The sequence below is a fragment of the Bubalus kerabau genome, chromosome 12, assembly GCF_029407905.1.
Source record: "Bubalus kerabau isolate K-KA32 ecotype Philippines breed swamp buffalo chromosome 12, PCC_UOA_SB_1v2, whole genome shotgun sequence".
NCBI classification, from domain to species: Eukaryota; Metazoa; Chordata; class Mammalia; order Artiodactyla; family Bovidae; genus Bubalus; species Bubalus kerabau.
Genome location: NC_073635.1, coordinates 54,825,829 through 54,847,456, shown reverse-complemented (window position 1 = coordinate 54,847,456; position 21,628 = coordinate 54,825,829). Strand labels below are relative to the sequence as shown.

The 21,628-nt window shown below is 40.8% G+C and overlaps 1 non-coding gene across 1 annotated transcript; it reads right to left on the bottom strand.

Annotated features, from left to right (window-relative positions):
* Positions 1–4,378: 4,378 nt before the first annotated feature.
* Positions 4,379–4,482, bottom strand: LOC129624847 (U6 spliceosomal RNA). Its single transcript, XR_008701183.1, has one exon. It is a non-coding gene; the product is annotated as a U6 spliceosomal RNA (small nuclear RNA).
* Positions 4,483–21,628: the final 17,146 nt, after the last annotated feature.

Below are 21,628 nucleotides of genomic sequence, written 5' to 3'. Positions count from 1 at the left end.
TCTTTATCACTAAGCCACCAGGGAAGCCCAAGATGCCTCCTGAGTCCCCATAATATTGGCATCTACTGAGGAGATGGTCTCAGCAGAGGATCCCTCCCCTGCCACAAGTGTTGGTCTCCACACTAACTGCTTTTCTCTGAGTGAGGTCCTGCCTTTGGATAGGAGATTCACATTTTTGTCTTTTATTTTATTTAAATGTTATTTATGTGCTTTATTTTTATTTATTTATCTGGAGTATAGTTGATTTAGAATGCTGTGTGTTTCAGCTATACAGCATAGTGGCTCTGTTATACATACACATATATTCATTCTTTTTTTCCGATTCTTTTCCCACGTAGGTTATTATAGAATATTGAGTAGAGTTCTTTGGGCTATACAGTAGATCCTTGTTGGTTATCCAGTTTATGTATAGTAGTGTGTGTATGTTCATGCCAAGCTTCTGATTTGTCCCTCACCCCACCAAGTTTCCCCTTTGATAAAAATAGGTTTGTTTTCGAAATCTGAGATTCACACTTTTATAGCCATCTGCTTGCTGAGGATTTAGGCTACAGTCATTGAGGCATCTCTGGGTGCTGCTGGACTCTGGTCTCCAGTCTATTATCTGAGGTGAATGTGATGTGTGTGTGTGTGTGTGTGTGTGTGTGTGTGTGTAGGGTGTATGTGTGGTGTGGGTATCCTTGTTTTTATAAGAGCTCAGAGGGATAGGTGCTAGGGACCTGTCACTTAGCCCTGGGCAGTTAGAGGGTAGAAAACAACAAAATCTATATTTTCCTTCCTGTCCTTTTGAATTTTTGTTATAAGCAGCGGTTACTTTTACAATAAGGGAAAGACCCACTCAAGAAAAAGACTGAATGTTTATGTCCCCCACCCCCAAATTCATGTGCTGAAACCAATTTCCCAATGTAATGATATTTGGAGATGGGGCCTTTGGGAGGTGATTAAGTGAGGGTGAGGTGCCCTTATGAATGAGACTGGTGACTTAGCATGCATGCATGCTCTTATAAAAGAGACCCCAGGGGGTCTCTCATCTCTTCAACTATGTAAGGGCACAGTGAGATGACGTGATCTGTAAACCAGGAAGAGGATCTCAAGAGACAGCAAACGTGTTGGCACCTTGATCTTGCACTTCCCAGCCATCAAAACTGTGAGAAATAAGTTCCTGTTGTTGATGAGCTACCCTGTCTGTGCCACTATGTGACAAAAGCCTGAACAGAATGAGACGTATTGTGGTCCCACAGGAAGGAGCCTGTTGCTGTGGGTGGGTTAGTGTTGGTGGTCTGATGGGGCGGGGCTGCAGAGGGCAGACCTGAGGGCAAATGAGGGATGTAGGGGAGAGACGGAGGGTCAGCACAGCACATCTGTGGAGGAAGGCCGGAATCTCTGCAATCTCCGTCAGCCATCTTGCTGGAAGAGATTCAAGGGCCCTGTAACCTACTCTGTTCTCTTGACAAAGACTCTTGAGTGGTGCTCTATATACCCCAATCTTTTTGGAACCAAGTACTGGTTTCTTGGAAGGTAGTTTTTCCATGGACCAGGGAGGGAGATGAGTTGGGGATGATTCTCATAGGGAGCACACAACTTAGACCCCTCACACGTGCAATTCACAAGAGGGTTTGAGCTCCTATAAGAATCTAATACCACTGCTGACCTGACAGGAGGCAGAGCTCAGGCATTAATGTGAGTGATGGGGAGCAGCTGTAAATACAGATGAAGCTTTGCTTGCTTGCCCACTGTTCTTGTCCTGCTGTGTGGCCTAGTTCCTAATCGGCCCCTGATCAATACTGGTCTGTGGCCCAAGGGGTATGGGCCCCTGCTATACACCATGAACCCTGTTACTGGAGAAGGAATTAAGGGTTCCCAGCACCCACTCCCCTACAATCACTGTGTTCCCATGTGGAAACTTCATTCTTGGTCTGTACCCAGGACTCCTCCCACCACTGCCTTTGCCAACTAATTTAATATCTTATGTTATTTCTGTCCATGGCTTTATGTTCCATTAGATTTTAAATTCCTTTGAGGGTACAATCTGTACCCTATACACTTTCTCTCCCTTCTCCAGAATTTAGGGCTGTAATGTATACACAGTAGATGCTCAGTAAATGTTTAATTAAAACAAGTATATAAGAGTGAGGAAACATTGCATTAGGTCATTATTGTGTCGGGGCTACACCCGTGAGACAGTATTGGTTTGCTTCCCACTCCATTTGTCATCTGTCAAATCATAATCTCTCATTATGTTGACAGCATTATGAGGCTTGAGAAAAATCGTCCATGCTAAGGTCATACCACATTGTTAGTGCTTAATAAGTGCTAGCTAATTTGATTTAGACAAATCTAAGAATTGTTACTGTTTTTGTAGCCAAAATGCCTGCAAAAGTTTTGGATTTTGCTTCTTTCATCAATTTGAGCAAAATCAACTGCAAAGGGAACTTAGTATGAATAAATGGGCTTTTCAGTTTGCCCCATTTTCATGAAAAAGTTTCATAACATAACAATTAGCTTATATATAGTTGAACTTACCTGAGTTTGGCAAACCTGAATGTAACCTGAAGATCATTTGTCCTCTTGGCTGAGAGAGGGATGTGTCTTGGGCAGAGGAGACTGATAATTTTACTAAACTACAAGTCCTAGGAAGGATGGGTCAACTCAGCTTTTATTCATCTCTGAATCCTTAGCCTATAGGAAATTGCCTGCCCAGGAAAGAGTCTGAAAATAATGGATTAAAAAACTAATGAATGGTCCAGGGTCAAAATTCCTTGATAGTGCTAAATTATTAAAAAAAATATTAAATATATCACTTACGTTAGAAAGAAAAAAGTATGTGACTGTGATTCTGAGATTTGGATAACCATATCAAGGTGTTTATTTTCCCTTTTTTGGAAATTTTTTCTTTATTGAGAAACTTAAGACTTGGGTACATCAAGTAAAACCAATTTCTGGGAGAAAAAAATCTCAACCCATGGTAGAAAAACAATTAAAGACTGTCTGGGCCATATCAGAACCCAGAGAATATATTCTTTTAACTGAAAAATTCTAGGTGCTTCATAATTGACCTTTTGATATAAAATGACTTATTAAATTTGCAATTTGTGATTCTTGGTGTTGAGGTCCACAGGACAAGGTAGGAAGTCTTCAAACTCTGAGCTAATTTCCAGAAAGGTTTATTTGGCCTTTGAATCAGTCCTTACCTAAGAAGTTACATCTACTTCTGTTTTATTGACTACACCAAAGTATGGATCACAAGAAACTGTGGAAAATTCTTAAGAGATGGGAATACCAGTCCACCTGACCTGCCTCTAGAGAAATCTGTATGCAGGTCAGGAAGCAACAGTTAGGACTGTACATGGAACAACAGACTAGTTCCAAATAAGGGAAGGAATACATCAGGGCTGTATATTGTCACCCTGCTTATTTAACTTATATGCCAAGTACATCATGAGAAACACTGGGCTGGATGAAGCACAAGCTGGAATCAAGATTGCCAGGAGAAATATCAATAACCTCAGATATGCAGATGACACCACCCTTATGGCAGAAAGTGAAGAGGAACTAAAAAGCCTCTTGATGAAAGTGAAAGAGGAGAGTGAAAAAGTTGGCTTAAAGCTCAACATTCAGAAAACGAAGATCATGGCATCCAGTCCCATCACTTCATGGGAAATAGATGGGGAAACAGTGGAAACAGTGGCCTACTTTATTTTTCTGGGCTCCAAAATCACTGCAGATGGTGACTGCAGCCATGAAATTAAAAGATGCTTACTCCTTGGAAGGAAAGTTATGACCAACCTCGACAGCATATGAAAAAGCAGAGACATTACTTTGCCAACAAAGGTCCATCTAGTCAAAGCTATGGTTTTCCACTAGTCATGTGTGGATGTGAGAGTTGGACAATAAAGAAAGCTGAGCACTGAAGAATTGATGCTTTTGAACTGTGGTGTTGGAGAAGTCTCTTGAGAGTGCCTTGGACTGCAAGGAGATCCAAACCGTCCATCCTAAAGAAAATCAGTCCTGAATATTCATTGGAAGGACTGATGTTGAAACTGAAACTCCAATACTTTAGCCACCTGATGTGAAAAACTGACTCACTGGAAAAGACCCTAATGCGGGGAAAGATTGAAGGCAGGAGGAGAAGGGGATGACAGAGGATGAGATGGTTGGATGGCATCAGTGACTCAATGGACTTGAGTTTGAGTAAACTCCAGGAGATGGTGATTGACAGGGAAACCGGGCATGCTGCAGTCCACGGGGTCTCAAAGAGTCAGACACCACTGAGTGACTGAACTGAAATGAAGAGGTAACAGCAACAACAGTGTCCACCTTCTGGGCAGCTTCTTTCTTGGCATAATGAGCCTGTAGGACCACCATAACTTCATCCACCTTGAAAAATATGGAACGCTTCACACATTTGCATGTCATCCTTGCACAGGGGCCATGCTAATCTTCTCCGTATGGTTCCAATTCTAGTATATTTCCTACCAAAGTGAGCACTCATGGTGCTTATTTTTTTTTAATTTTAAAAGTATTTATTTATTTCCTTAATTATTTATTTGGCTGTGTTAGGTCCTTGTTGCAGCACACAGCATTCTCGTTGTTCCTGACGATACTCTCATCAGGCTGGGTCCTCCGTTGTGGCAAATGGACTCTCCAGTTGTGGCCTGCGGACTCTGAGTTGCAGCACACAGGCTTGGTTGCTCTGCAGCATGTGGGATCTTAGTTCCCTGTGCAGGGATTGACCGTGTGCCCTCCATCGAGAGGTGGATTCTTAACCACTGGACCCCCAGGGAAGTCCCAAAGTGTTTATTTCTGATCAAAAATGGTAAAATCAAAGTAATTCAGCTATTTGTTATGGGATATCCAACTAAATTGGGTTAAGGGGCATTGATTTGAATGTCTGGGTCAAGGTGCTTTTTGTGAATCCCAGATGGTAGGAAAGCTAAGACACTGAACAAGGCTTTCCTAGTGGCTCAGACTGTAAAGAATCTGCCTGCAATGTAGGAGACCCGGGTTTGATCCCTGGGTCGGGAAGATCCCCTGAAGAAGGGAATGGATGTATCCTTACATAGATCCTTTGAATAGATGTGTGGAAAAGGGCTGATTTGGAGTTTCTCTGTTTTGGGAATGTGAGAGGAGCAGCCCAGGGCTCCTTAAAATAAATGTAATGGTTTTGCTGCCTTGCACCCCTTTTTATTTTCTCTGTCATCCAGCACAGCCTTGTTATAGACCAGCCTATCAGAGGACACATTCCGTAAGGTTTCTATTTCAAATGTAAACTAACCAAGAGTACTCCTCACTGCAACCCCTAAACTACCAGGATTCATTAGCTCCTGAAGAGGCAATCTACTTGAAAATGTTTTCTCTAATTCAAGTATTCACTAACTTCTTTACAAGTTATAAAGTCACTTTACCCCGTGATCTCATTTGATTTTCACAATAAGTCTGAATGGCAGTGGGGACTACTGTCCGTCTGTTTTATGGATAAGGTAAGTTATAGAGTTCAAATACTTGGGTCATCTAGTCCTGTCCTACCTGACAGTGAAATGCGGTGCTTTGAGTGTCTTGCGGGCTGTTGAATAGTAGTTGAGATGGAGGCAGAAAAGGGAGGGGTGGGCAGATGGCCGATGAACAGATGAAGTTGTGAAGCATGAGTGACATGAAGGCTGGGAGCTGGCTTTCCACTTTGATTGACCTCTGTGTGCAGTCGCTCTCGCCCGCTGATTGAGGACTCCATCAATACCATCTTGAACGTGGAAGTAGCATAGTCTCCGGGACACTACCTCAAAAGAAAGATCTAGAGGGGGAGGATTAAACTGCTATTTAATTGTTGGGGACACGTCCACAATGTAACGAATGCCCTTAGAGAAGCAATTTAGAGAAGAGTGAGTTGGAAACCTTGGGGGAAAGTCAAAAATCTTTAGCCATAAAACACCTGAACAAGACATAATTATTAGCCCCGAGCTTTATTTTAATGATGTACTATGTCTTAAATATAATACCGACAATTTGCTGAAAGATGCCAGCTGCTCAGAAGGAACGAGACAAAAGGAAAAAGAGGGTCATTTGTAATGAGTCTGGATCTTCATACAACCTGTCAGTTTGGTCGTGTGAAGCTCCTGTGCCCTCAAGGGACTGACAGAATGTGCCTGCATAGGCCATGGGACATCTGTCGACAATCCTCTGGGCTCTGAGTTGTCCCCACTTTGATTCTTTTCCCTGTGAGTGTCCATGCATTTTCAGCAGGTTGTATGAGAGAGTCTCAGGGAGAGTCAGAGGTTTATCCTTGGAGTTGGGTGGTTGATCGAGCTTTTTCCTTGGGATTTGGAGACCTGGGTTCAAATTTTGACACCAAGTTTGACAAATAATTTTGCTTTTTGACATTGCAGTTCCCTATTTGCAAAATGGGGTTGAATTTAGACACTTTAGAGAATTAAGATAAGGACTAAAGAAATTGCTGTGTGTGATAATGTTTCGAAAGTAAGTAGCAGAAGTTTTTCTAAACGAAAGGTGATTATCTCAGTTCCTCCTAAGAACATTAAATCTCTTTTATTATCAACTTCATGTTTGTTTGAACAACCAGTCTTTTTCATTTTATTAATAATCTTATTCTTTACATTACAAAAAAATGTATTCTCCAACCTAAATTCCTTCAGGTAATGCACTTTTGTGACCTGGCTGAATGGACAGATAATTTCATTTAGAGAAGGGAATAGCTTAGTGATCTTCTTTGGTACTTTTCACTTAAAATTAATTAAAAAATTTCAGTCTTTTGGAAGAGGACCAAGTGAGCAATACCCGCAAGGCATTTAAACGTTAACTCAGTATTAGCACCTCCAAGAAGCTATTTACAAACTCTCAAGCTGGGTTCACATATTCATTCATTTGTTCCATAGCCAGGTTCTCACTCACTCTTCTCTTCTCCCACGATGCCCACACACATCTCCATCGTTGTTCTTGCTGTTTCATAATATGATTAAATTTTTATAGGTTTTATCTCCTCCACTAGAATAAGAACAACTTAAAGATAAAACTTTGGGGACTTTATTGGTGGTCTAGGGGTTAAGGATCTGCTTATCGATGCAGGGGACTTGGGTTTGAACCCTGGTTGGGGAACTAAGATCCCATGTGCCTCTGGGCAACTTAAGCCTGTGTGCCACAGCAAGAGAAAGTCCTCGTGCCACAACAAAGACCCAGCGCAGCCCAAAAAAGAGATAAAACTTTGACCTATTTGTCTTTATACCTGTAGGGCTTGACATAGTGCCTGCTTATTATTATATTTACATCAGTGAGGGTGCTGTTGGAAGCAAATAACAAATGACCTAACTCAAAATGACTTAAACACTGAGGATTTTCTGTATTCATGTTGTAAGAGGATCAAAAGGAGGGTGTTTCCAGGGCTGGCTGATTCATTAGTTTCATGATATTAACATATCCAAGATTCAAGTTCTTCGTATATTTCTGCTCTTTCACACCAGATGTGCAACATCCCGCAGAAGAAAAGCATTTCATTCTTTTATTCCTTTTTGTGTATTTTTTTTGTTGTTAAAAATTGTGACTCCCACAATATATCCTTTTTGCTTACCTATTATATACAGAGCAGTTTGTAACTTTTACATCTCACCCCTAATTTATCCCAAGCTCTTCCCCCTCCCTTTGGATAACTACTCGTTTGTTTTCTGTACCTGCGAGTCTGCTTCTGTCTTGCATATATATTCATTTGTATTACTTTTGAGATTATACATACGTGGACAGAGGAGCCTGGTGGGCTACAGTGCATGGGGTCACAAAGAGGCGGATGTGACTGAGCACACATATACACATGTGTCATGTCATATGCTACTTGTCTTTCTCGGTCTTATTTCAGAAAGCATAATATTCTCTAGGTCTATCCATGTTGCTGCAATTGGCTCGATTTCATTCTTTTTAATGTCTAAGTAATATTCCATTGTGTGTGGAATATACACACCACATCTTATTTATCTGTTTTGTCTTTTTATCAACATTTGGATTGCTTTCATGTCTTGGCTGTTGTAAATAGTGCTGTTATGAACTTTGGAGTGCATTTAATTTCTTGAATTAATTTTTTTCCCAGATATATACCTAGGAGTGAAATTACTGGATTATATGGTAGGTCAATTTTCAGTTTTTTGAGGAACCTCCATACTGTTTTCCACAGTGGCTGTACCAATTTACAGTCCCATCAACAATGTACAGATCTTTTTTATTCAGTAAATAAACATACAGCATTGAAGCCCTCATTTCTTTTTAGACTAAGGATTAAAGATCTAAATGTAAGACCAGAAACTATAAAACTATAAAACTCCTAGAGGAGAACATAGGCAAAACACTCTCTGACATAAATCACAGCAGGATCCTCTATGACTCACCTCCCAGAGTAATGAAAATAAAAGCAAAAATAAACAAATGGGACCTAATTAAACTTAAAAGCTTTTGCACAACAAAGGAAACTATAAGCAAGGTGAAAAGACAGCCTTCAGAATGGGAGAAAATAATAGCAAATTAAGCAATTGACAAACAACTAATCTCAAAAATATACAAGCAGCTCATGCAGCTCAATTCCAGAAAAATAAATGACCCACAGACATTTCTCCAAAGAAGACATACAGATGGCTAACAAACACATGAAAAGATGCTCAACATCACTTATTATCAGATAAATGCAAATCAAAACCACGATGAGGTACCATCTCACACCAGTCAGAATGGCTGCTATCCAAAAGTCTACAAACAATAAATGCTGGAGAGGGTGCAGAGAAAAGGGAACCCTCTAATACCTGTTGGTGGGAATGCAAACTAGTACAGCCACTATGGAGAACACTGTGGAGATTCCTTAAAAAACTGGAAATAGAACTGCCTTATGACCCAGCAATCCCCCTGCTGGGCATACACACCGAGGAAACCAGAATTGAAAGAGACACATGTACTCCAATGTTCATCGCAGCACTGTTTACAATAGCTAGGACATGGAAGCCACCTTGATGTCCATCAGCAGATGAATGGATAAGAAAGCTGTGGTACAATGGAATATTACTCCGCTATTAAAAAGAATACATTTGAATCAGTTCTAATGAGGTGGATGAAACTGGAGCCTATTATACAGAGTAAAGTCAGTCATAAAGAAAAACACTAACACAGTATATTAATGCATATATATGGAATTTAGAAAGATGGTAACAATCGCCCTATATACGAGACAGCAAAAAAGACACAGATGTAAAAACAGACTTTTGGACTCTGTGGGAGAAGGTGAGGGTGGGATGATTTGAGAGAATAGCATTGAAACATGTATATTACCATATGTGAAACAGATCGCCAGTCCAAGTTCGATGCGTGAGACAGGGCGCTCAGGGCCGGTGCACTGGGATGACCCTGAGGGATGGGATGGGGAGGGAGGTGGGAGGGGGGTTCAGGATGGGGAACACATGTACACCCATGGATGATTCATGTGAATGTATGGCAAAAACCACTACAATATTGTAAAGTAATTAGTTTCCAATTAAAATAAATTAATTTTAAAAAATGAAAAAAAAAAATCACTTTCCTGAAGTTGAAATGTTTGAATGTGTGTGCAAGGATGTTGCAGCACTGTTTTTCTTTTTCTAAAATATTTATTTATAATTGAAAGGTAATTACAATTGCATTGGTTTCTGCCATACAGCAACATGAATCAGCCTTAGGTACCTATATGTCCCTTCTCTCATGAATCTCCCTCCTACCTGCCACCCTGCAGCATTGTTTTTAACAGCCATAATTTTGCAAATTATTTACATATCTACAAACAAATATATGGATAAATACGTTAATATGTGATGGAATGTTATTGAAATAAATGATGTACATTAATACTTATGTGTATCAACAGGGATTAATCTTAAAAATATAATATTGAATAAAAGCATCACAAAATGGTTAAGTACAGCATGGCATCATGAATTCAAAGTTCAAAACACAGCAGATGACACCACCCTTATGGCAGAAAGTGAAGAGAAACTAAAAAGCCTCTTGATGAAAGTGAAAGAGGAGAGTGAAAAAGTTGGCTTAAAGCTCAACATTCAGAAAACGAAGATCATGGCATCTGGTCCCATCACTTCATGGGAAATAGATGGGGAAACAGTGGAAACAGTGTCAGACTTTATTTTTTTGGGCTCCAAAATCACTGCAGATGGTGACTGCAGCCATGAAATTAAAAGACGCTTACTCCTTGGAAGAAAAGTTATGACCAACCTAGATAGCATATTGAAAAGCAGAGATATTACTTTGCCAACAAAGGTCCGTCTAGTCAAGGCTATGGTTTTTCCAGTGGTCATGTATGGATGTGAGAGTTGGACTGTGAAGAAGGCTGAGTGCCAAAGAGTTGATGCTTTGAACTGTGGTGTTGGAGAAGACTCTTGAGAGTCCCTTGAACTGCAAGGAGATCCAACCAGTCCATTCTGAAGGAGAGCAGCCCTGGGATTTCTTTGGAGGGGATGATGCTAAAGCTGAAACTGCAGTACTTTGGCCACCTCATGAGAAGAGTTGACTCATTGGAAAAGACTCTGATGCTGGGAGGGATTGGAGGCAGGAGGAGAAGGGGACGACAGAGGATGAGATGGCTGGATGGCATGACTGACTCGATTGACGTGAGTCTGAGTGACCTCCGAGTATTGGTGATGGACAGGGAGGCCTGGCGTGCTGCAATTCATGGGGTCGCAAAGAGCTGGGCATGACTGAGCGACTGAACTGAACTGAAAGTACTATCTGGGCTTCTCTTGTTGCTCAGATGGTAAGGAATCCACCTACAGTGTGGGAGCCTGGGTTTGATCCCTGGGTTGGTAAGGTCCCCTGAAGGAGGGCATGGCAATCCATTCCAGTATTCTTGCCTGGAGAATCCCCATGGACTGAGGAGCCTGGAGGACTATAGCCCATGGGGTTGCAAAGAATTGGACATGACTGAGTGACTATGCACAGCACAGCATACATATGTAAAAAATGGAGGAAAGTGATACATTTCGACTTCAGCAAAGTGGTTACTCTAGAGAGAAGGGGGTTTTCACTCTGTATAATGTTTATTGTAATTTTTTTTCATTGAGGTATGGTCAATATACAATATTATATAAGTTTCAGGTATAAAACATAGTCACAATTTTTAAAGTTTGTATTCCATTTATAATTATTATAAAATATTGGCTGTGCTATACAATATATCCTTGTAGCTCATTTATTTTATATACAGTAGTTTGTACTTCTTAATCCCCTCCCCCTCCCCCTTTCCCTTTCCCCACTGGCAACCACTGGTTCATCACAATTGACTCTTGTGATGGATTTTACTACCCATCTAGAGGAGAAGGAACAGACAGGCATAGCAGAGAGAAGACAAACATTTTGAGAGTGTTCTGCATGCTCCCAGAAACCACTGGCATATTTTACAGAGAGAATGGAAAGTATGGTGAACTGATAGATTAGTTAATTAGAGGTTGGTTAAAACAGCTTCTATATTTTCTGAGTATAACTATAAATAAAAGCTGTGAGCTTTTAACAACTGAGGCAATCCAACACATACTTTCTCTGAAGTACAAGGAGGCTTGTGTGACTTTGCAGACATAAATGATTTTAAACAAATCTCCACTTAATGCCATTCGACAGAGTAGAAATGTTCATAATCGCTTAGAGAAAGAGATAATGTTTTATGTGTCACTGGAGGAAAGTATAAAACAAATATTTTACAATTTTTCTCCAGCCATTTATTGTTTTGATTTGACTCAAATCACCTTTTCTTGTTATTGTAATCGACTTCCTAATGCGTCTTCTCAATGGCGTGGGCAGATACACAGAACTTTATATGCATGAATAATACAAGTTGATGTAGCAGTATATTTTCTTTGTTTTCACATTACATATACAGCACAAATCCTAATAAAACTAGACTGGAACATATTACAAATTCATTTGGTTAGTATCCAGGTACCAAGTGAGTGAATAAATACATATGTTTTAAATTACAAATGTGCCGCCCATTACTTAAAATGCCACCTCGTCTACTTTATTTTGACTTTTGCTCTTATAATGTTTTATTAACACTTTGAAGTTGTAAACACGAGTAGAGTGACAGCAATATCACAAAGTTGAGGTTAGAGGTTTGTTATATGTTGGAATAGCAAAGTCCTGAGAGTCCCTGTAGAGAAAGTTACTCTCAGGGGCAGTGATTGAAAATACTATGTCAGCCATGCTCCTAGCTATGCTTTGTGGAGGGTGTGTGATGATGGTCCAGCCCCATGCATCTCAAAGAGTGGTTAGCAGACAATGGCACTGAATTCAAATTCAGTCCTTGCAAAAATGCCAAACCCTGGGGTCATCAAACACCTACTAAATCTACTTCTCTGGAGGTAGAGAGGTGTGTGTACTCTTATTGATTCTTTTTTAAAAAAATATTTATTTATTTTTGGTTGCATTGGATCTTAGTTACCACACGTGGGTTGCATCACTCAGGCTCAGTGGTTGCCTCGAGGCATGTGGGATCTTAGTACTCTGACCAGGGATCAAACTTGCATCCCCTGCATTGGAAGGAAGATTCTTAACCACTGGACCACCAGGGACATCCCATCTCCTATTGACTCTTATAAACAACAACTTCCAGATTTTCTTAGTTCTGCTTCCTTAAAGGCAGAGCCTTCAATAGGGTGGTTGTAGTCATGGCACATGATTTATTGATACAGGGCTTTTCAGAAAAATCTGTGAGGTTGAGAGTGAAGCAGGATGGGGAAAGAGAAAAGGGCTGAGCAGTGGTGTGGTCTCGGGTAAAATCTAGCCTTGGTTTGATCCATGGAGGTAGACCGTGAAGTTGCCCACTTGAGCCAAGCATGGCAGAATTTAGTACTCTGCTTTCAAGTGCTTGTAAGTTATGGGCTGTGTCAGGGTGGAGAGTGGTGGAGGTGGGGCAGACCTTTGCTGATGACTGAGCTCCTAGGAGCAGAGGGCACTTTTCCTGCCAAGGGCATAGCTGTGAACCCTTTGGCAGCTGACACAGCAACCTGGACATGAGCGCCCGGGTCTGGGTAAAAGAATTTGGGTGGGGCATCAAATAGCATGCTTCATAGTTTTCCCTTGCATTTCTCATGTCCACTCTCTTCTCACATTAAATTCTTTCTTATAATATGAACCCCATAATCATAGTTCTTGGGGAAACTTAAGAGGAGGGTTGGTGAGATAAACCGTAGCTCCTGATACCGCAGTTGGTACCACGGCCCTAACTGGTACTCATCATTTCCTTCCTCTCTCACCCATTTCTGAGCCCCTAACCCCCAGCTCGGACTAGCCTAGGTGTCTTGCCTTTGGAGGCGATGCAGCTGTTATCTCTGAGGAGCTAAAGTCCCTGGTTACCGTGTCTTTCTGAAACTGGGGTTGCTGTATTTGCCACAAATGGCATGAATGTACCTGGAGACGTCCCAGCAGAGGTACCAGACATATTCATGTATGTCATTCCTAGGTGTGTGCTGCTGTGTGCTCAGTCACTTCAGTTGTGTCTGATTCTTTCCGATCCCATGGACTGTAGCCCGCCAGGCTCCTCTGTTCATGGGATTCTGTAGGCAAGAATACTAGAGTGGGTTGCCATGCCCTTCTCCAGGGGATTTTCCTGACCCAGGGGTCGAATCCCAGGCCTCCTGCATCTTCTGCATCACAGGCAAATTCTTTACCACTGAGCCACCTGGTAAGACCCTTATTATTAGGCAGTAGTTCTAATTCCTCATAAGGATCAGGGCTGATTTTCCTAGATGTTAGATTAGGATAGCTCCTTTTTGTACCCGTTGGACTAATGGCATCTATGTAACCCAGTGTGACTTGTAGTATCTACTACTTTCAATTTAGATGGAGTTAGTTTTACTGTGTCTCGGTAGGAATGTTTGCTATATTGCAATCAGGATACCTAGATTCAGAAATGGATAGGAATGGGAAGTACAAGTTCCTTAAGTGAGACGCTGGAAATGTTGGTGGGCGAGGGTACGCTTGTGTTTCTACTGCTAGATACCTGAACCTACATTTTCTATTTACTGGGGACCCAACACCACACGATGGACCTTGCTTTAAGGAATTTGTCAAACTGTCTAGATTAGCACCTATCAGTACAAGGATGCTTGCAACTTAAGTGAAAAGTGAAAGTGAAGTCGCTCAGTCGTGTCCGACTCTTAGCGACCCCATGGACTGCAGCCTACCAGGCTCCTCCGTCCATGGGATTTGCCAGGCAAGAATACTGGAGTGGGGTGCCATTGCCTTCTCTGTCAGAATGCAATTAAGCTTATTCAAGATGGTGTCTTGGCTACATCTTTAAGAGGCTGTTTCATCTGTCTATCTGGATAGGACTTTTTGATAGTACGGAAAGTGGTAGGACTGTGTACTCCTTATATATATGCCTGCTGCCACATCTCATTGGCTGTAAAGTGGGTCCCTTTGATCTGGAGTGATTTTATGCAGAATTCTGAGTGTAAATCAGACATTCTATGAACCCCTGGTTAATGGAACAGGCAGAAAACCTGTGGAAAAAAGGCAAACCCATACTGTCAGTGTGTGGTCAGGATGCATCTCTCTCCTTGCCAGGATGGGAGAAGTCTGATACAAGCAATTTGCTATTAACTAACTGGTTGATCGGAGAAGGCAATGGCACCCCACTCCAGTACTCTTGGCTGGAAAATCCCATGGACGGAGGAGCCTGGTAGGCTGCAGTCCATGGGGTTGCTGAGTCAAACATGACTGAGCGACTTCATTTTCACTTTCATGCATTGGAGGAGGAAATGGCAACCCACTCCAGTGCTTTTGCCTGGAGAATCCCAGGGACGGGGAACCCTGGTGGGCTGCCATCTATAGGGTTGCACAGAGTTGGACACAACTGAAGTGACTTAGCAGCAGCAGCAGCAGCAACTGGTTGGTCTCTTGGAGAGAGTGTGTGTTGTCCCAGTAAAGGGATCTAGGCTACTATAGAGACCCCCTGGCCTTCCTTTCAGGCTACAGTTTAAGCCAGATTTGACATAAAGGATCAAATCTGACCATATTTACAGATTTATTGATGGCATACAGGCTGTTTAATTAAAGCTAAAATGTGTTCAAACTAGTTAAATCCATACACTTATATTCAGTTTAGTTTGCTTGAGTAAACCCATATCAGATTTATTATTAGGTCACGTTAGTTTAATCAACACAGATACTTGTTGTTAGATGCTAGACAGTTAATGGAGAGATAAACTGGTCAAACCAGTTGGGATGTGCAGAATTGATGTTTGAAAAATGTAGCTGCGATTGACAATGAAAGAACTCAGAAACAGGAATTACAAACAAAGCACAATGAGGTTTCCTTTTTGATTTTGAAAATTGTGCTTTATAAAATATATTTCTTTAGAAAGTTTTGGACCTATAATCTTGAATAGAAAGAATTACTAACTTAATTTTTTAAATCAGCAGATTACTTATAAATTCTGAAAAATAAAATCATAGAGTTACAAAATCACAGAGTTGGGAGGGTTAGGTTCCCATAAAGGTTGTTCTTTTCAGTAAAGGAGTTCTCTTTACTGCAGGCTGATGGTCAAATAGCTTCAGCTAATTATGTGATGGGAAATCTAGTACTTCCCAAGAGAGTCTACTTAATTTCTTTTAAACATTATGTTTTTACAGTTATAAGGATAATGCATTTTTATAATAGGAAGAAACAAACTCAAAAGTAGTAAGTAAAAAGTCACTTTAAATTCCCTATTAAAAAACTGCTGCTATTAGCATTTTGCTGTTTTTTCCTTTCAGTATTTTTGTATAATTTAATCATCCCTCAAAGTAGTTGTAACTGTTATGTATACAACTCTATGTCTTGCTATTTTTTAAAAAGTTTATTGAAGTATAGCTGCTTTACACTGTTGTGTTAGTTTTTGATCTAGAGCAAAGTGAATCAGGTATATGTATACATATATCCCCCCCCCCTTTTTTTTCTGATACAGCCACTGTGGAGAACAGTACACAGCTTCCTTAAAAACTAAAAATAGAACTACCATATGATCCTGCAATTCTCACTCCTGGGTATATATGTGGAGAAAACCATAATTCCAAAAGATACATGCACCCCAATGTTTCACTATTTTTAAATGCAAGGTTATAATAAAAGCCTACTTATGTTATTATAAATACCTTGAAGCTACTCTGCAATGGTGCATATTTCATCCCATTTAACCACAAGATGTGGTTCAACCATAAACTATGTTATCATTCTTTCATAGTTGGGCAATAAGGTTGCTTCCATAGGCTAAACAAAGGGTGAAGGGAAATTTATCCAAAGATACTTAAAAAAACAAATTTGCTTTCCAAAATTTATGCCATAATGTTAGGACATAATGGAGACCAATATCTTTACTTTCTTGGAATCTTAACAAGGTTTGTGCTTCACTTTCAGTTTGCATATAATTCCTTTCTATAGGGAATGTATATGCAAGACAGAAACTGGATTATTTCCTTTTCTGTGATTCAACACATACTTCAAAACCATGGACACCCTTTTTTATCTGTTCTCCTTGCTTTGAGAAAGCCAAAATATCCTCTATTATTATTTTGGCACCCCACTCCAGCGCTCTTGCCTGGAGAGTCCCATGGACGGAGGAGACTGGTGGGCTGCAGTCCATGCGGTCGCTAGGAGTCAGACACGACTGAGTGACTTCACTTTCACTTTTCACTTTCATGCATTGGAGAAGGAAATGGCAACCCAATCCAGTGTTTTTGCCTGGAGAATCCCAAGGATGGCAGAGCCTGGTGGGCTGCCGTCTGTGGGGTTGCACAGAGTCGGACACGACTGAAGCGACTTAGCAGCAGTAGCAGCAGCAGTGTTTTGCTTATCACAAGATTCAGTTCTGTTCTTCAGTTTCTTTCTTTTTAATTTTGATTTTTAGCAATTTGACTATTATGTTCCTAGGTATGTTTTTCTTTCTGTTTACCTTGTTTAGATTTTATGAAGCTTCTTCAATCTTCTGGTTGCTCTTTTTCATCAGTTTTGGAATATTTTCAGCTATTAGTTTAAAAAACTTTTTTTTTTTCTATTCCGATATTTCTCTCTTCTCTTTTTGTGATTCTTATTTGTGTATATATTAGACATTGACATTCTGTAGGTGATTGGAGCTTGGTTCATCTTTTCATCAGGCTTTTCTTCTTTGTACTTAACTTTGGATAATCTCTATTTTCCTGACTTCAGGTTCCTGAGTTTTTCTATTGTGGTGTCCAATCTACTGGTAAGCTCGTGTAGTGAATTTTTCATTCAGGTTATTGTATTTTTTAATTCTAGAATTTCCTTTTGGTTTTTTGATAATATCCATTTCTTTACTGATATTCTTCCTATGGACATTCATTATGCTATTTTTCCCTTAAAATAAGTACATATGTTTATTAAACTGTTTTAAAATAATTTCTTATCAATTTAAACATTTCTGCCATCTCTGGGTCTATTTTAATTTACTGATTTTTTTTCTCCTTGTTTTAGGTCAGTAAATCCTATAGTCATTTTTTTTTATTATATGCTGTACAGTGTAGATGCTCTTTTATTGAGATTCTGCATTTCACTTTCTTAAAGACTGTTGAGGCTTTATGTTCCCAGGCAATTAATTTTCTGTTGAATCAGCTTGATTCTCTTGATGCTTGATCTTAAGCTATATTATGTCATATCTCAGAGAAGGCAATGGCAAGCCACTCCAGTACTCTTGCCTGGAAAATCCCATGGATGGAGGAGCCTGGTAGGCTGCAGTCCATGGGGTCGCTACGAGTCGAACGCAACTGAGCGACTTCACTTTCATGCATTGGAGAAGGAAATGGCAACCCACTCCAGTGTTCTTGCCTGGAGAATCCCAGGGACGGCAGAGCCTGGTGGGCTGCTGTCTATGGGGTCGCACAGAGTCGGACACGACTGAAGCGACTTAGCAGCAGCAGCAGCAGCATGTCATATCTATAGTCATGCCTACTGTAGGTGTCCAACAGCTTTATTCCTAACACTTTGTCTTTCTGGGGTCCAGTACACTGGGGGTGTTAACTGATGTCTCTAACACCCTCACTGATTGGAAGTCCAACATCTTTCAGTACCAAGAAGCGTCTAGAATCTCCAGTTAATTCACATTTCTTCAATAACTGTTCCCCTCATCCCGAGGCTTTAAACAATCTTATTCTAACCATCTGCACTTAGTATTTGATGAACTCTTGAGAAGGTGCTACATGTATTTCTGGAATCCTTTCTCTGTGCAGCTTCCTCTTGAAAAATCCCAGTTACCTCAGCAGCCCCAAACTCTGATTTCTGCCTCCTCAGCTTGGTGAAGCTGTGGCGTGGCTTCACCTTCTTGCTCTCTATTCAGGAAGTACAGGATGACTATGGGACTCACTTTGTGTATTTTCCTTTTTATCATAGATCACAGTTCCATACCACTGTTTTCAAGAAACTAAGAATAGTTGCACAGTCTGTACAGTTTTATAGTTGTTAACTATGTGCAGGCTAGTCTATTAAAAGCTACATCTGGAAATGGGAGGCTTCATAAGAGGTACATACATATTAAGAGACTAACTTTTATCCATTTCCAATATATCTCTTCTGTTGTTCACTGTTTTATTCTCTGTGAAAGGGAAGGGAAGTCGCCCAGTCATGTCCGTCTCTTTGCGACCCCATGGACTGTAGCCCACCGGGCTCCTCCGCCCATGGGATTCTCCAGGCAAGAATACTGGAGTGGGTTGCCATTTCCTTCTCCAATTCCCTGTGAAGTGAAAGTCAAATTATAGATTGAGTAGCCTGGGCCTGAGAAGTGGTTATTAACAACTTTAATATCAGGGGGAAAAAAATCAGAAAAAGATTAAATTTGCAGCAATTTTTAAAAATTAAGAGTAAATTCATTTTTAAATAAACTGAATTTTGATATTTGATTTATCTTAGAGATTGCCAATCATATAATCTACCAAAGACTTCATAGTTTAAAAACTTCATGTATATATAAAAAACATAGATCATTGGGTGGATGCATAGAAATAATTGCCTAGGGAATAATGCAGGCTTCTCTGGTGGCTCATTTGGTAAAGAATCTGCCTGCAATGCAGGAGACCTGGGTTCGATCTCTGGGTTGGGATGATCCCCTGGAAAAGGGAACGGCTACCCACTCCAGTATTCTGGCCTGGAGAACTCCATGGACTACAGTTGGCTTAAAACTCAACATTCAGAAAACTAAGATCATGGCATCTGGTGCCATCACTTCATGGCAAATAGACGGGGAAACAATGGAAACAGTGACAGACTTTATTTTGGGGGCTCCAAAATCACTGCAGATGGTGACCGCAGCCATAAAATTAAAAGACACTTGTTCCTTGGAAGAAAAGCTATGATCAGCCTCAGTTCAGTTCAGCTGCTCAGTCATGTCCAACTCTTTGTGACCCCATGGACTGCAGCAGGCCAGGCCTCCCTGTCTATCACTAACTCCTCATGTTCATTGAGTCGGTGATGCCATCCAGCTATCTCATCCTCTGTCGTCCCCTTCTCTACCCACCTTCAATCTTTCCCAGCATCAGGATCTTTTCCATTGAGTCAGTTCTTCACATCAGGTGGCCAGAGTATCGGAGTTTCAACTTCAGCATCAGTCCTTCTAATGAATATTTAGGACTGATTTCCTTTAGGATGGACTGGTTAGATCTCCTTGCAGTCCAAGGGACTCTCAAGAGTCTTCTCCAACACCACAGTTCAAAAGCATCAATTCTTCAGTGCTCAGCTTTCTTTATAGTCCAACTCTCACATCCATACATGACTACTGGAAAAACCATAGCCTTGACTAGATGGACATTTGTTGACAAAGTAATGCCTCAGCTTTCTAATATGCTGTCTAGGTTGGTCATAACTTTCCTTCCAAGGAGTAAGCGTCTTTTAATTTCATGGCTGCAGTCACCATCTGCAGTGATTTTGGAGCCCCCAGAAATAAAGTCTGACACTGCTTCCACCATATCCCCATCTAGTTGCCATGAAGTGATGGGACTGGATGCCATGGTCTTTGTTTTCTGAAGTCAGATTATAGGCTGAGTAGCCTGGGCCTGAGAAGTGCTTATTAACAACTTCAATAATATAGCAGGAAAAAAAAAATCAGAAGATTAAATTTGCAAAACTGCCACTTTTTCCAAGACATTAGACAGTCTAGAACCCCTTAAATCTCAGAAGTTACCTTGGTCATTTCTAAGATGGGATCCAGAGGCATCTTTTAAAAATCAAAACCTGCCAGAACTTTCCTCCAAAAGAAAAGCTTTAAAAGTTATGGTGGAAATTTTACTTACTCCTGTAATAATACTGATTGCACTTTCTTTGTTTTCCCCTCTAGTTTGCAAATTTCAGAGGGCAAGGACCTTGTTTTCTATCAAACCATCAACATGTAAAGTGAAGTTGCTCAGTCATGTACAACTCCTTTCGCCCTCATGGACTGTAGCCTGCCAGGCTCCTCTATCCATGGGATTTTCCAGGCAAGAATACTGAAGTGGGTTGCCTTTTCCTTCTCCAGGGGATCTCCCCAACCCAGGGATCAAACCCGGGTGTTCTGCATTGCAGGCAGACTCCTTACCACCTGAGCCACCAGGGAAGTCCTACTGTGTCTAAAAATAGTAAATACTCATTTGCTTACTATTAATAATAATGTTAAGAGTAAGAGCTAACCTGTATTGAGCACTAGCTATGTATTACATTATTACATTACAATAATACTAGATATTATTTTACATTGTATTATTTTATAAGATACACATTCTTTGTTTACAGGATTGATAGCTTTCTTATAGCTCATAAAATGTTTTATATGACTGATTCGACTTTGTTCATACTGACTTCAATGAGTTGTGTTTTGGTTTTCTATGGTCAAAACTTTGTTCTGTTGCTGCTGTTGCCATTGGTTTGCTTCCTTTCAGGATCAAAGTGAATACTTTAATACAAAAATCTTATCTTTAACTCTTCCTCTGCTGTTCTTTCCTAGGTTCTCTGGTGGCTCAGACGATAAAGAATCCACCAGCCATGTGGGAGACCTGAGTTTGATCCCTGGGTTGGGAAGATCCCCTGGAGGAGAGCATGGCAACCCATTCCAGTATTCTTACCTGGAGAATCCCCATAGACCTGGGAGCCTGGCGGGCTATAAGTTTCTAAAGATAGCTGAGGAGCAGGAAGCAGGTGAGTTGGCTGGAGAACGTTCTGTGAGGAATGAAGTTCTCTTTCTGTCATTCTCAATGGAGCTGACTTTCTAAACTCACAATTCATGAGTGTGATTAGCTTCCCCGTGGAAAACAGTACAAGGTCAAACTGAGATGGCAGCTCAGATAGGAATGGAAAAAGCAGACAGATCAGAAATATGCCAAAAATAATATATGAGGGTTCAGACCCCATATAGTAGTGAAACTGGGGAAACCAGTTCTTTTAACATTTTGAGGGACACAGAAGCCTCAAGTAATAACTGTTTTACCATAGTTCAGTTCAGTTCAGTTCAGTCGCTCAGTCGTGTCCAACTCTTTGCGACCCTATGAACTGCAGTACGCCAGGCCTCCCTGTCCATCACCAACGTCCACAGTCCACCCAAGCCCATGTCCATTGAGTTGGTGATGCCATCCAACCATCTCATCCTCTGTCGTCCCCTTC